This window comes from Rhinolophus sinicus, chromosome 1 (genome assembly GCF_057876585.1).
Source record: "Rhinolophus sinicus isolate RSI-liver-muscle chromosome 1, RSI-T2T, whole genome shotgun sequence".
NCBI lineage: Eukaryota > Metazoa > Chordata > Mammalia > Chiroptera > Rhinolophidae > Rhinolophus > Rhinolophus sinicus.
The window spans coordinates 111,340,258-111,354,110 of NC_142501.1; the positions used below are offsets into that span (position 1 = coordinate 111,340,258).

The window sequence follows — 13,853 nt, forward strand, 5'->3', positions numbered from 1 at the left end:
AGGGAGATGTGATCCAAGTCCGATCACTTAAGCTGAGGGAGGGGTTAGTACAGATATCCTTACATCAGACCCTATGTGACACATAGTACATATAGGCTTTTGTATAAATGTAACATTTTATATTTTAATACGAAAAAGCAAAAATTTTCCAACAAAAATCAGAAATGAAATGATTATAAATAAAAGTAACATATGTCACCACATGTATAAAGGAGTTAAATGCATTTTTAATCTTTAAGCCATAATTAAGAGGAAGAAACAGTTGTAGAGACTCATTTATTCTTTAAAAGTAAAAGACAAATACAAGTGATAGCCAATTCCACTACACATTGCAACAGAGCTTTTCTGTGAAAAGACCGATGATTATACATTATCCACATGTGGAAGCAGCTGCCGACCCACAGAGTTGTACCGTTTGTGCTGTCTGATCTCAGCTGTCTGATCATGGAAATTTCTGATCTCACCTTCACGGCTGTGTAATCCAAGTCCCTTTTTTAGTAGAAATTCCTAGATCCTGTTTTGCTAAATTGCTATTTGTTGAACTGCCATCCTAAGAAAAAGCTTAAGAAAAATTCCTTCACTGAAGCATTATTTGTAATAGTAAAAAAGTTATAAACAACTAAAATATCCAATAGTGAGGGACTGACTAAATCAATTGTTAATTTATATGTAACAGACTATCACGCATCATTTTAAAATGTCTCGAAATGTAACGACGAATGAATACTCTGCAATGTGCTTTATATAATCAGAAATGATGCCTCAACCAATTTAAACGTATTTCCCAAAAGGCTTATAAACCAATACTTAAATGATTAGTATTCAGTTTTTAAACTTAAAAGACTGATAATATAAAAATGTATGATATTTATTGAGCAGCTACTATGAACCAGGCAGTGTTCTAGACTCTGCAGACACAGCCATGAACAAAACAAAGACCCTATCCCCATGGAACTTAAATCATGGTAATTCTAGTACCTTCGTTTCTTAATTCAGATTCACAGTTCATTAGTTCAAATATATACGTAAGGGCAGATTCCCAGGTAATGTAATGTAGTCTCACTCCAGATAAAGAAATAACTTTAGTTTCTATCGAAGTCATTATTCATTGCCACGGAAGGTCTCACCACTGTACTTTCTCAATTATTGGCCTTTTTATAAAAAGTGGTCTTTCTGCAATTGATACCCCCTGAAACACAATGCTAAATTCCCACAGCTGTAAGTATTTTCCTCACCCAAGAGAAGTGAAGCAAACCTACCGTTGCTAGAGCTAAAGGAGGTTTGTTTATCCTAGTCACTAAATCAACAAAGTACTTCCTGCTAATAAGATCAGATAGTGAAATGGGCAAAATAAGGAGTCTTTCGGTTTCCTCAGTTTGTTGACACATGAATGTTAATGAAGCATCAGATAAGAATGAGGTCTAATTTCCCCTTCTACAGGTAGAATTTAAGTTAGGTTTTCAGGACTTACCAAATTGTAGTAGCTTTACACTGGTCAACAAGTCAACTTGTAGGTATTTAGGAAACAAATGTCCTTTCCAAAGCTTCCTTATCCAGCTCACAGAGGCAAGGCCCTTCGAAAGTGGCTTATGACTGGTTTACGTGCTGTATTTGCCCAATGCACTTGATACATCCTGCCGGAGCTGACGGAACATAATGCCTGTCCTCTACCAATGAAAGCTAAAATGAAGGATGCAGTCTCTGGTTTTCAGGAGACTGGCATTCTTTTAAAAGACAGTTCAGAATTCCCGGCTGCCAACTATAATAATAAGCACGAGAGCAGACACCAGGAGGACTAGAAAGGAAAGCAGACCTGATCCCAGGCCCTCTCATCACGGAATTTAGACCTAATTCTAAACACAAGAATGCATCCATCCGTCCATTCGGTAAGTGCTAATTCAGCCAGACAATGATGCAAAAACTTCTAAGGGGTTTGAGACACCTGGTCCCAGCCATCCTACACTAACAGAAATATTTGGGAACAAAATACTAAAAGAAACTGGAATGAGATGGGAGTCAAGGGCTGCAGCTCATGCAAAGGCCCTGTACTGAATGAAAATGAGGAAATTTATGGGCAAAAAATATACATATTACAGTTAAGGAGAGGAGAATTCACACAGGATATCAATACAATTGGGATTCAGCAAGCTGATGGCAGACTCTGGGCCTTGCCAGAAAACCTCAACATGTAGGGGTCCCAGATACAGATGATAAAGTGCCGTCACTAACCCGCTCCCTGGACTTTTGAGCCTCGACCTCTTTATCTGTAAAACAAGAGTTAAAATTTCCACCCTGCCTACCCCTCAAGATTGTCATGGGAAAAATGCTTTGGTATGCTAAATATCTTACATATTTGATACATGTATTAGTACCGATCCATTTTTTCTCTTATTATATAAAACAGTTGAAACATAATTTTTAAGTTCTCTGTCTAGCATTGTAAGATTTATAACCTAAAAACTAATTTTAACTCAATGGGTAACTAAGAAAGAGTCCTTAGCATCATAAGCAAGATAACTCAATTAAATTATTGCAGTAAACCAGGTGTGAACTGAAACAAATTAGTCTAAAATATTGGTTTAGATTCAAATGACACTTGGAAAAAGATCAAAATAACAATTAACAGTGAAATAATAAAAAGTAACTCTTGACGGGAGAACCTAGATGACATTCTTTCGGCAACCTTCAGTGACAGCAAATCATTAACTTTGGAGGAAAACCTTTTATAATAGAAAAATACTCGTATTTCCAAAGAAAGCCTGATGAATGAGTTTACAATTCGAACTGATAGTAAAATGTTGGATCAAAAACAAACTGTGATATAAACTGATAAGGGATGGGGCTCAATATCCCCCGAAAGCAACTTCTAAAAACAATTTTCTCTCCAGCAATTAATGTAGATAGTCTGCTAATAGTAATGACTGTCAGCACTAATTTGAATATCTATTCTAAAACGCTGCTGTACAAATTAGTCTATTACTTCACAATCAGACTCTTCTACCCAGTCCGTGTTCCAGTAAGTAAGCATAGAGCTGGGAAAGTAATACAAATACATGAAGTTGCATAAAAGACAAGATGAGGGACCTCATTCCCAACAAATCTAGACCAGGTATTATGATCAACCCTCTTGCTTGAAAACAATAAAAGTTAAAAAAAATTAAAAAAATAAAAACTATACAAAAAATATATATTAAGTATGTTTTTAAATCATTAAAAATATCAGAGGGTATAAATTGGTACACCACTTCTGAAAACTTTGATAGTTACTACTAAAGCTAGAAAGATAGACATATAGATAGATATGTACGTCTGAAAAGTAAGTTCGCAAACTCATCCTAGAAAAAGTGCTACATATCTATCTCACTGCTGAATATCACTATGGTCACCTTCGAAGTACTCCCCTTGGGAAGCTATGACACTGACGCCAGTGCCTAGTCCACCCTTCAAAGCAATTTTGGAACTCTTTTTCTGGAATGGCCATCAGAGCTGTCATCACATTACCCTTGACGTCCTGAATGTCACCAAAATGTCTTCCTTTCAATATTTCCTTTATATTCCAGTAAAGGAAGAAGTCACTGGGGGCCAGATCAGGTGAGCAGGGAGGATGTTCCAATACAGTTATTTGTTTCCTGGCTAAAACTCCCTCACAGACAGTGCTGTGTGAGCTGGTGAATTGTCGTGATGCAAGAGCCATGAATTGTTGGTGAAAAGTTCAGGTCGGCTAACGTTTTCATGCAGTGTTTTCAGCACTTCCAAATAGTAAACTTGGTTAACTGTTTGTCCAATGGGTACAAATTCATAATGAATAATCCCTCTGATATCAAAATAAGGTAGCAACATCATTGCAACAAGTTCACAAACTTAATTGTCAGACTTTGTATAGATCCAGAGATAGACAGAGCTATACAGATATACAGATATAGATATATAGATACAGCTATTCAAATTCCACCTATTACTCAATAATTTCATTCCTAGGGATATATCCAGAAGCAGGGAATGCATATATTCAGCAAAATACATGTATAAGAATGTTCATAGCAGCTTTATTACAATAGCCCCAAACTGGAAATTATCCAAATGTCTATTAAGAGCAGAATGGATAAATAAATCATGATATAGTCATATATTAGGCTAAAGCTATGCAGTTTGAGATTTCCAATACCAACCACTGCATGATTTCCAGTCTCACATGATCTTCCAGAATCTTGCCTTTCCCCAACAGGAGGCAGAGTCTGTTTCCCATCTCTTTAAACCTGGGTAGGCTCATAACTGCCTCAAAGAATAGACTTCAGTAGAATATTGCATAAGCTTCAAGCCAAGTCCTAAGAAGCAATATAGCGTCTGTCTGGCTCACACGCTCTCCACCCCCCTCCTCACCCCCTGTGGGTGGGACACTTGCCCTTGGAACCCAGCCACCATGTTGTGAACACACTCAGGCCACATTTAGGTGTTCTGTCATCAGCCACCAGACAAGCAAGCAAAGCTTCAAACAATACTAGGCCCAGCCTTCAAGCAGCCCTACTTGAAACCCCTAAATGAAGAGGAGACAAGCATTACCCAAAATGCAGATTTGAGGAAAATAAATGTTGTTATCATTGAAGTCACTGAGATTTGAGGCAATTTCTTAGGTGCCACAGTAATAGAACAAGTATGGTACAATGAAAAAGAAACACTACTGCTACATGTAACAATGCAGTTGAATCTCACTGACACATTTCATTCAATGTTGAATGAAGCCAGACACAAGCCAGTACATATTCTATACCATTTTGATGAAAAACTAGGAAATGCAAAGCTAATCTATGGTGATAGAAAACTAAGTAATTGTTACCTGAGGCAGGGGAGCAAGGTAGTTTTGATTGGGAAGGAGTGTGACAGAGCCTTCTGGGGTGACAAAAATGTCTTATATATTGAACTAGGTATGATTATACACTTAATTACATTTGTAAAAATTCTTCAAGGTACACATTTAAGATTAGTGCCATATATATCCCCTTAATTTAAAAAGGGGTGGGGGTACCAAAGGGCTAACAGGATAATGAGGAATTATCAGCCATAGTCCAAGAGGTAACCGGAATCCAGAATGGGGAGCGTGGCACTGTGGGGCTTCTTTACTCCTGGAAATGTCTGCCTAATCAAAATAATCAAAAGAGGTGCCTGACAACGATGGCAGAGGGGTAGAGATTGGCAGGGGGCAGGGGGTATTACTTTGTGAGGGGTGTAAATGTCTATTACATTGTTTTGTACACCTGAAACTAATTTAAAAAAAATTAACCAATAAAAAAAATAAAATAAAAGTGCCTGAGAGGCTAAACTGCACTTAGGCAGCCTTGCAGGCTGAGAAGACAAAACATCAGAGTACAAGGTCACCAAGGGAGCCATCCCCTGCTTTGGAATAAGACCTCAAACAGCTGAATCCCAAAAGAAGGGACAGCCCAGAAGCAAACTAAACCAGCCCTTGCATAGACTCTCTAAAAAAATCTCAATTTGATAAAGGCAATCCTAAATTCCTGGCAAAAGCAAAGGAAAAATCCTTACCTAAATCTGTAATTACTTCTAGAAATACTTTTTCATATACAATGAACAGTACACAATCACAGATAAGCAGATACACAAGGAGATGAGACTCCTTGAGAAATAACAGACTACAGGAAAAAACCTGTAGAACTCTGGGATAGAGTTTATATGCTTATTCTGTCCAAAGAGGTATGTGCAAAGATTTAAAATTTTGATAGGGTATTAGAAACTATAAAAGTGGCACAGCAAATTTTAAACAGAATCAAATTGAACCTTCAGAATGAAAAGTACAATAACCAAAATTGAGAACCCAGAGAATATATTTAAGAGCAGATTAGATAGCAATGAGAATGAGTTTAGTAAACTGGAGAATAGGCCAAAAGAAAATGTCAAGAACAAAAAAGAAACCAAATAATGGAAAACACAAAAGACAAGTGAATTACATAGAGGATTTGGTGAGATCCAGCATCGTGTATAATTGATATTCCACAAAGATTAAGCAAGAGAAAGGGGAAGAAGCATATTTGAAGAGATGATGGATGAAAACTATACAAAACTACTAAAATACATCAAATCACAGCATCAAAAGGGATACTCCAAGCAAGAAAAGAAAAAAAAGAGAGTAAATCATTTGAAATTCAAAAACAGAATCTTTAAAACATCCTGACAAAGGAACAAATTATCAACAAAAAAGTTATAAATGCCAACTGACTTCTCAATAGAAACAAAACCAAATATTACAGAATAATCTCTCCCTCAAAAACTAACATATAAATATACTCATATGTATTGTGTATGTATCTCCAATCTAGAATTCCATATCGAGCAAAAAGTATTTTTCAAGAATGTAGATGAAATAAAAACATTCTCAAACAAAAAATTTGAAAATTTATCAATACTAGATCCACTTTAAAGAAAATACTAAAGGGCAGAAGGAACATTATTCCAAATGGAAGGTCAGTAATGCAAGAAGGAATGAAAGAAAATGCAGTAAGTCTAACTGAATAATAAAAGCATAAAACAACAGAAAAATATCTTTGGGGTTTAAAAGATATATACATGCATGTATATATCCATTTAAAAACATGATAACAATGAAATAGGTAAAGGAAAGAAGTTGACTTTACTGTTTTTAAAGCCCTTGCATTATGGGGGGAAAGAGTGAGAGTCTCAATTAATATTACACTTTGATAAGTTGAGAAAACACATTAGAATTTCTTAGGCAAACACTAAAAGAATAGTAAGGGAATGTATAATCCCAAACTAATAAAAAGGAGGAAATGGAATAATTATTTTTATAAAAAAATCAATTCAAAACAAAACTAGGAAGAGAAAAAAAGAACGTGAAACAGGTGAAAACAATTGGATTTTTTTATTTTTTAAAGATTAATGTCAATAGAGTTATTGTGTGCCAATTCATTAATTTTTATAATAGGCATTGGCAAAATACACAGATCTAGCCCACACACACATACCTAGCCTTCATAAATTTCAATCTCCTCATCTATTCAATTTTTTCCATTGTGACTGACTTTTCAAAATCTTATTTCACCTTATCTTTTCTTATCTTACCACAGATATGCTAATGAGCATTAAAATATCCAACATCCAAACGAAAAGAAACTGGGACAAAAAGCCCGGAGAGCCAACTGGCTTATAAATAATGGAGTATTTCCATAGTAAAATATTAATTCGCCATTACTGATCTATATAACATTACTAACTGAAATTAATAAAGTAAGAAGCTTAAAAAGATATCTTTTCACTTATTTCATGAAAAACATTACTGTAATATTTTTTAATTCACTTACCAATTCAGCAAAAGGAAAATTCCAGGATAAAATTATAACTTTTCCTTCACTCACGTCAGCAGGAATAGGAGCAATGTGCTCTTCTATCAGAGAATAATTAAATAATCTCTGTAGAGCCAAAAACACTTAAGCAAACAAGACATGAAAGTCCAGTCACTCTTGATCTTCCTAGAAGCAAATGAAACCACCTGCCACTTAACTTTTTTTATTTTATTTTAGGGTGGATCGGTACTACCACTTTGTGAGTAGCTATTTTAAATACAGTACTCTAAGCTATTCCAAGGGAAAGTGCCATCAAAATCAAAATACTATAGTGATATCATATAGTATCTCTGTAAAGAAATTAAAGGACCTTTCATTTAACATTGAATGCCAGTTTCACAGATACAGAAACTAAAGTAATGGTGCCAACGTTACAACAGTAGACACCAAGGTGTGCAGAGAGTCATTTCCAGGTCTCGGGTGGTTAGTCAGACACACTGACTCCCTTTCAATAACGCCTGTGTAACAAGACTGAGCTCTCAGTGCAGATGATTAGAGCGTGGTGCCAAGAGCCTTCTCTACACAACTTACAGTGGTTGCTTCCATGCTATGTAGGGCACTAATACGCACACTCATTCCTACCTAACCTTCACAACAGCCTCTTGGAGGACTATGTACACACTCTTCTCTCATCCTCTGTGCCCCACCCACCCACCCACCCACCTCCCCTGTCCACCTACCATCTCCTCTTCATCCTTCAGGTCTTACAAGTCACTTCCTTAGGGAAGCTTGCCCTGCCATGTCCAAATCATGTTCCCTCGGGCCCCTAGTTGTAGGTTTCAGAGCTCCCTGTACTTTATCTCAAAAGACTCACTCACACCCCCTGTTGTTGAAAACGGGGCACCTAACATAAGGTCCTGTGGTACAGAAAAGGCACTCAAGAAATACTTGTTGAATAAACAAACATGAATGTTTGATTCCCCCAATTTTACAAAGAAAGAAGCTTTAAAAATGTAAGTTACTTGCATGAAATGATATAGCCTGGAAACGGCACCAACCCGTTGAGAATCCAGTGTCTATGACTAATTCCCATGCTCTAATCCCCCTGTACTACAATGAAGTGTGCTGTAAGTCAGAATTCTTTCAAATTAATATTATCTTTGTATTGACTTCCACTGTAAAAACTGAAACACTGTTTAAAGGGGAAAAAAATGAACCTCTAAATACAAGTATATCACATCTAAGAATGCAATACACCTTCCAAAAATCACACTAAAGGGAAAAACTGTAACTTTCTGTTAATACATGGTCTGAGTATTGTTTGTAACAATATCATTGCACTAAAAGAAAACAAGAATGGTTAAAGGGAAATTGCACACATAAAGCACAAAATGTAATCACTTGTCTCTTTCTAGCAATTCCCAAAGTTTTAGTATTGTTACTAAGGCTTTTGCCAACTTCAAGCTGCCTTTGCATTCCTAGCACTTTGTAACCAGTGTTAATTTTGCTTGTTTTCAATTTGCCACTAGCTTGAATTTGCTGGCCTCTTTTTCACCCATTTTCACCGGCTACAAAATGTAACAGTAACTTGAGAAAGATGAGCACTGGTGGCAAAGACTGACCAGGGCAACCTCTGCTGGGCACCGGAGGCCCAGATTGGATCTGCATGCCAGGAAGTTGTCTGGGTTCCCAATAATGCTAAGGGTGACCAGTCCATTAACAGACGGTGTCAAAGCCGTCACTTCTCCTCACTGGCTTGTTTAACCAATGGCAGCTGCCCTCACTAGAAGCTCATTCATTTCAAAACCCTGTGAAAACTGGACTGGGCTATCCTTACCAAAAGCAAGTACAAGAAAGAATGACAGTCTCACTAAAAACAGTAGGTAGGCACCAACACCAAACTCCACTCAGGGCCCAAATTCTTAATGTTTGGCAAAGGATGCTTCTTTGAATGCCTTTGTGACAACTCAATTCTAGCAAAGGAATTTCTGTTAACTCAGGATACCTGTACTTGCAATCAAGACTATGGTTTTCTTTAAAAATTAATTCCTACTTTTATCAGTAAATTTTTCTTTTTTAATTAGACGTATTTCAATTGCCTATGTAGATACAACATAGGGTCAGCATCCATCTTAAGTAATAAATTCGACTTTACAAACTTTATTATAAAAGAACAGCAAACTCAGAAGTATTTTTCTTAATTTTAGGGTCTGATGGAGTGAGAAATAAAAGCAAATAAACCACTGTTCACTTGATGCTGACTAGTTTAATTCTTAATGTGACTTCACAAAAGAAAAAAGTACCCTGACTTGCTTCTAGTTCTAACAGAACTTCCCAGAGAGTCAATTTATGAGGGAGTTGGCCAGGGTGATCTCAAAAGTTGTGTCCAACTTTTCTGAGTTATAAAATATTAAATATCTATCCCAAAGACTTAATTCTTTGTCGATGAATTTAGGGTTGAAATCATTTTCTTCCAGAAAGCAAAATATTAAGATCGTGTCCCCATTTTTTTTCCACTTGTGTCACATTATTTCCAATGCTGGGTATTGCCCCAAATGAAAAATCTTTCCGAGTCCCGTAAGGGACTCATTTAACTCATGTTGAAGTCTACGGACTACAAAGCATCTGTGGATTAGAATGGGGGTGGAGGAGAGAAGCGGGGAGAGTTTAATCTTCAATTTACAGAAATGTCCACCCATGGATTCATAGACTCCTCACATTTTCCGGCATTAAAATACCTGCGAGTAACCATTCCCAGGCATTAATGCGCCGCACCATCACACGGCTGTTGGCTCCGAACTATTCTGCAAACTTTGCAAAGATGCACAGATTTCCAGGCGCTCCCAGTCCCTTGCTCACCCCATCCTCCCCTTGCCTCGGTTCCGCCGCACGAAGGCAGTAATTGAAAAGCACCAAGTTTGCCTCAGTCCTGCCCACTTGGACTCCGGAGGACGCAAGTGAAACTTGCAAGGGAGACACGTCTCCCGGGGACGCAACTTGCCGGGGGGAGGGGAGGCGGCGGGTCTAGCCTCCCCCAGGATCTGGCGGACTGCGGCCCCGTCTACGAGCCCCCTCCCCGCACGCCCCCAGCGCCCCCCGGCCGGCGCCCGCCAACCTGCCAATCACACCCACAGAACCCCACAATCAAGGTTCCAGAGTGGGGACAGGACGGGGACCCGTTTCCGGAGCCTACCCAGGCGAAGGCTGACGGGGCAGCCGCAGCTCCGTCCACCTCCCCCAGGTCCGGGAATGGCGGCGTCCGGCTCCCTGGGGCCAAGTCGGAGTCCCTGCCCCGGAGGAAACCCAGGGAGACGCCGCCGCGGGCCGGCCACTGGCGGTGGGACAGGAGGAAATGAAGTTACCTCCGGACGGTCCTGTCTGCGGAGGCTGTGGAAGGGGGCAGAGCGGGGAGTCCCGGCGGCCGAGCAGGTCCCGGCGCGACGGCGGCTACTGCAGTGCCCTCCGCCCCATTGTTTCCCTTCCAAGAGGATCCCGGCGAAGCCGAGCCCGGGAACCAGGAAGTTCCCCGGAGCGACACCTCCTGCCGCTGCTATGGAAACGGCCCCCCGCCTCCCAGGGCGGCTCGCCCGGGACCCCGCCTCTGCGCCGCCAGCCCCGCCCGCCTCACGGGCCACCGCCAACCGTCGCCGCTGCGGCCGCGGCCGCCGCCATCTTGGCGCGCCCGGGCGCCCCTTCCCAGCGGCACGTGCGCGCTGCTCCCGCGTTCCCGCCGCCCGCAGGGGCGCGCGTCCAGGGCTGCGGGGTGCGGGCGCGGTTCCCCGCTTCCTCTGCAAGAAAAGGCACCTCTGACCCCCCGACGCCCAGGGAGGGAGGGCCTGGGCGGACTGGAGACCTTGGAGCCACTGCACGAAAACGACCGGCGTAAGCTGGTGTCCGACGGACAGGTCAAGGGATGGCTGGGACCAGGGATGAGGTCAACAGTGGCCCAAAGCGTGGTCTCTGCAGCCAGATTGCCTCGTGTTTCATTTCTGGCACAACTGATTACCAGCTGTCAGACCTGGGACACTCTGTGCCTCAGTTTCTTCATCTGTACAGTGGCATAATAACAGTACCTGCCTCATAGGGCTGTTGCCTGAAACAAGCACATGCTTGGTGGTGAGAAAGTGCAAAATAATCACTCTTCCCATAAAACGGCATTCCTTCTGACAACACTCATATTTCTGTCATTTTTCAGGAACTTCATCTGCTTTATATAGGCTACTGTGTAAGCTCCCATCTCAGCTTAAAACTTCTCAAATGTTCGTCTTTTGTCCCATCTTTCTCTAGGTCAGCTTTCCATTTTTACATCATGGAAATTGTCAAGAGTTTTCATCTCCAGGGCCTTCCATTAAGAGGTGCCATAAAAAGATGAATGATGTAAACTTTCCAAAACTGTAATTAGCTGACAGTTAAATGATTTATTCAATAGAAGCTAGAAGAGTTAGGGTGTGCAAATAACCAAAAGGCTTCCTGTCCTTGATTCCAGGAACTAGAATTACTAAAGCTGGCAACTCTGCATGGTTGTTATTATCTCTCTTTTCCAGCTGGTGAAAACTGACACCAAGAAACGGTGCTGTGTACAATATGGGAGAGAAGGGATGGGAGGAGGGTCACACCTTAAAGATGCGATGCAAACTTTAATAAATGTGCATAAGATTACGTCTGAGATGGTCTCTAAGGCTTCTTCAAGCTCACAAGTGTTATGGTCTTATTTGTATTGTACACTCTAAGAAATACAATTTTAAACTTCCCTTTCGGCCTTCATTCATTTAAACCAGATTTGTGAAGACTGGTGTTTATTTTTATGATCCTGATCCAAAAATGCCATAAATCGTTTTGATATATGAATTAGGGTAAAAACAGATCAGGAGTTGGCAGGACACTGGAAACTTTTTCAACACCGAAACACTCCTCCCAAAAGTTACTGAATGCTCTGATGAGCGATCACCCAGATGGGGGTATTCTGAACTTCTGAAAGGCAGAAGCCCCCACCCACAGCTTTGTAGCCCCCACTGGACCTGAAGACTGCTTTGCAATGAATGGTAGGCCCTCAATTAATGGTCATTGAATTAAATTGCCGTGTTTGTGGTTGAGCGCTCTTCATTTAAGGAGACCTTGGGAACCACAGAGACACACATGACACGTTACTCAAGGGACATGGCTGCAAACATCATAAACAAGAACGCCAAGTCACCAGTCAAATGAGTTCATGGGGATTTGGATGAACGACCATGGCCACAAGCTTATTTGGCAAAATAAAGTGGAAATTTCAGCTATGTTCTCCCATAAATTACATGGGTAATTTTTTAAAACTTAATTTTAGACTTAATTATGGACCCCACTGACTCAGTTTCATGGTTCAGTAATAGCACTCTGACGCTATAACATTATTAAAGTTCAGAAATCCCCACATTTTTCCCCAAGTCAAAGTGTCACCACTGAGTCGTGTCACCTCAATGTAAAACCTGTATTTGTTCTAAGGTATAACTTCAGGGGCTTGCCATAATTTTTATTATTAAGCTTCTTAGAGGTATTGTTAAACTATAAACACAGATTTTTATCTTTCTTGCTTACTACCACATGTCCAGGGTAGTGCTTGACAAGTGACAGGCATGCAAATTCACTCATCTATGGCATATAATAAATTTAAAATTTATGTCCATGATTTTAAAGGAAATAAAGACAGAATCATTTTTCCTCTAAATCAGGGATGGGCAAACTTTCTTAAAGGGGGAAGATAGTAAACATGAGAGCAGCCATAAACAATATATATGACAAGAATGAGTGTGGCTATGTTCCACGAAAAAATTTACCTATAGAAACAAGGGGACTTGACCCAGAGGGGCCTATTGTACCAACCCCTAAATAATCATATATAGGTTATATTCACTCCATGGTTATATTAACTGCAACGTGAAATGCCAGATATTAAAATACCCTTAAACAGAAGAAAGCGTAAAAACCTGATATCAATAAAGCACCAAAAAAGTGAAAAGACATATAGAGTAACAGTTTGTGTTACCAATTAAAATATTTCACAAACACCAAAGGCTTAGAACTACAACTCACACATTACAATGGAATAAGATAGATGGATATTTGCATGTTACCTTAATGAACATAACTTAAAATGTTGCCAAAAGTATAAGTATATGTTTAAATGCCCCCACAGGATGCCATAATAACTAAGGCCAAAAGTACAATTTGTGGTGAAAACATAAGAACACAGGACATAGAGGAAAAAATTCTCCAAAGCAAACCATCCATCTTTCACTCTCATCTTCAGATATGGATGAAAGGGTAGGTCTTTAGAGTCGCCTGTAAATTGAGACTTCGAAATGTGAATCCGTGGCTATTTGATACACTTAATTTTTTTAAGAGGGGTAAGCAGATAGTTTCCTAAGGGAGGGAATTTTTTTAAGTAAAGCTGTGGAAAGCCATGCAGGGCACATTTTCATCCTCGCCAGCAGCTGTACTTCCTCAAATTTCATAAGGAACCAACGCTCTTCCATCGTTTAGGAAAGTCAGACGCAATGACAC

General features: G+C 39.8%; 1 protein-coding gene across 6 annotated transcripts in view; it reads right to left on the reverse strand.

Annotated features, from left to right (window-relative positions):
• The window catches only part of USP6NL (USP6 N-terminal like), a 227,002-nt gene that overhangs the window by 140,140 nt on the left and 73,009 nt on the right, over positions 1 to 13,853 (reverse strand). For 2 of the 6 annotated variants that reach the window (XM_088802337.1, XM_019738244.3), the window contains exon 1: positions 10,676 to 10,814. The exons of 2 other annotated variants lie outside the window; for them this stretch is intronic. The gene's annotated coding sequence lies outside the window, so the exon portion shown is untranslated. Of the gene's footprint in view, positions 1 to 7,331; positions 7,352 to 10,506; positions 10,645 to 10,675; positions 10,815 to 13,853 lie in introns of those variants that run through there. 2 more of the 6 variants (XM_019738245.3, XM_074324989.2) reach the window with 2 other exon arrangements.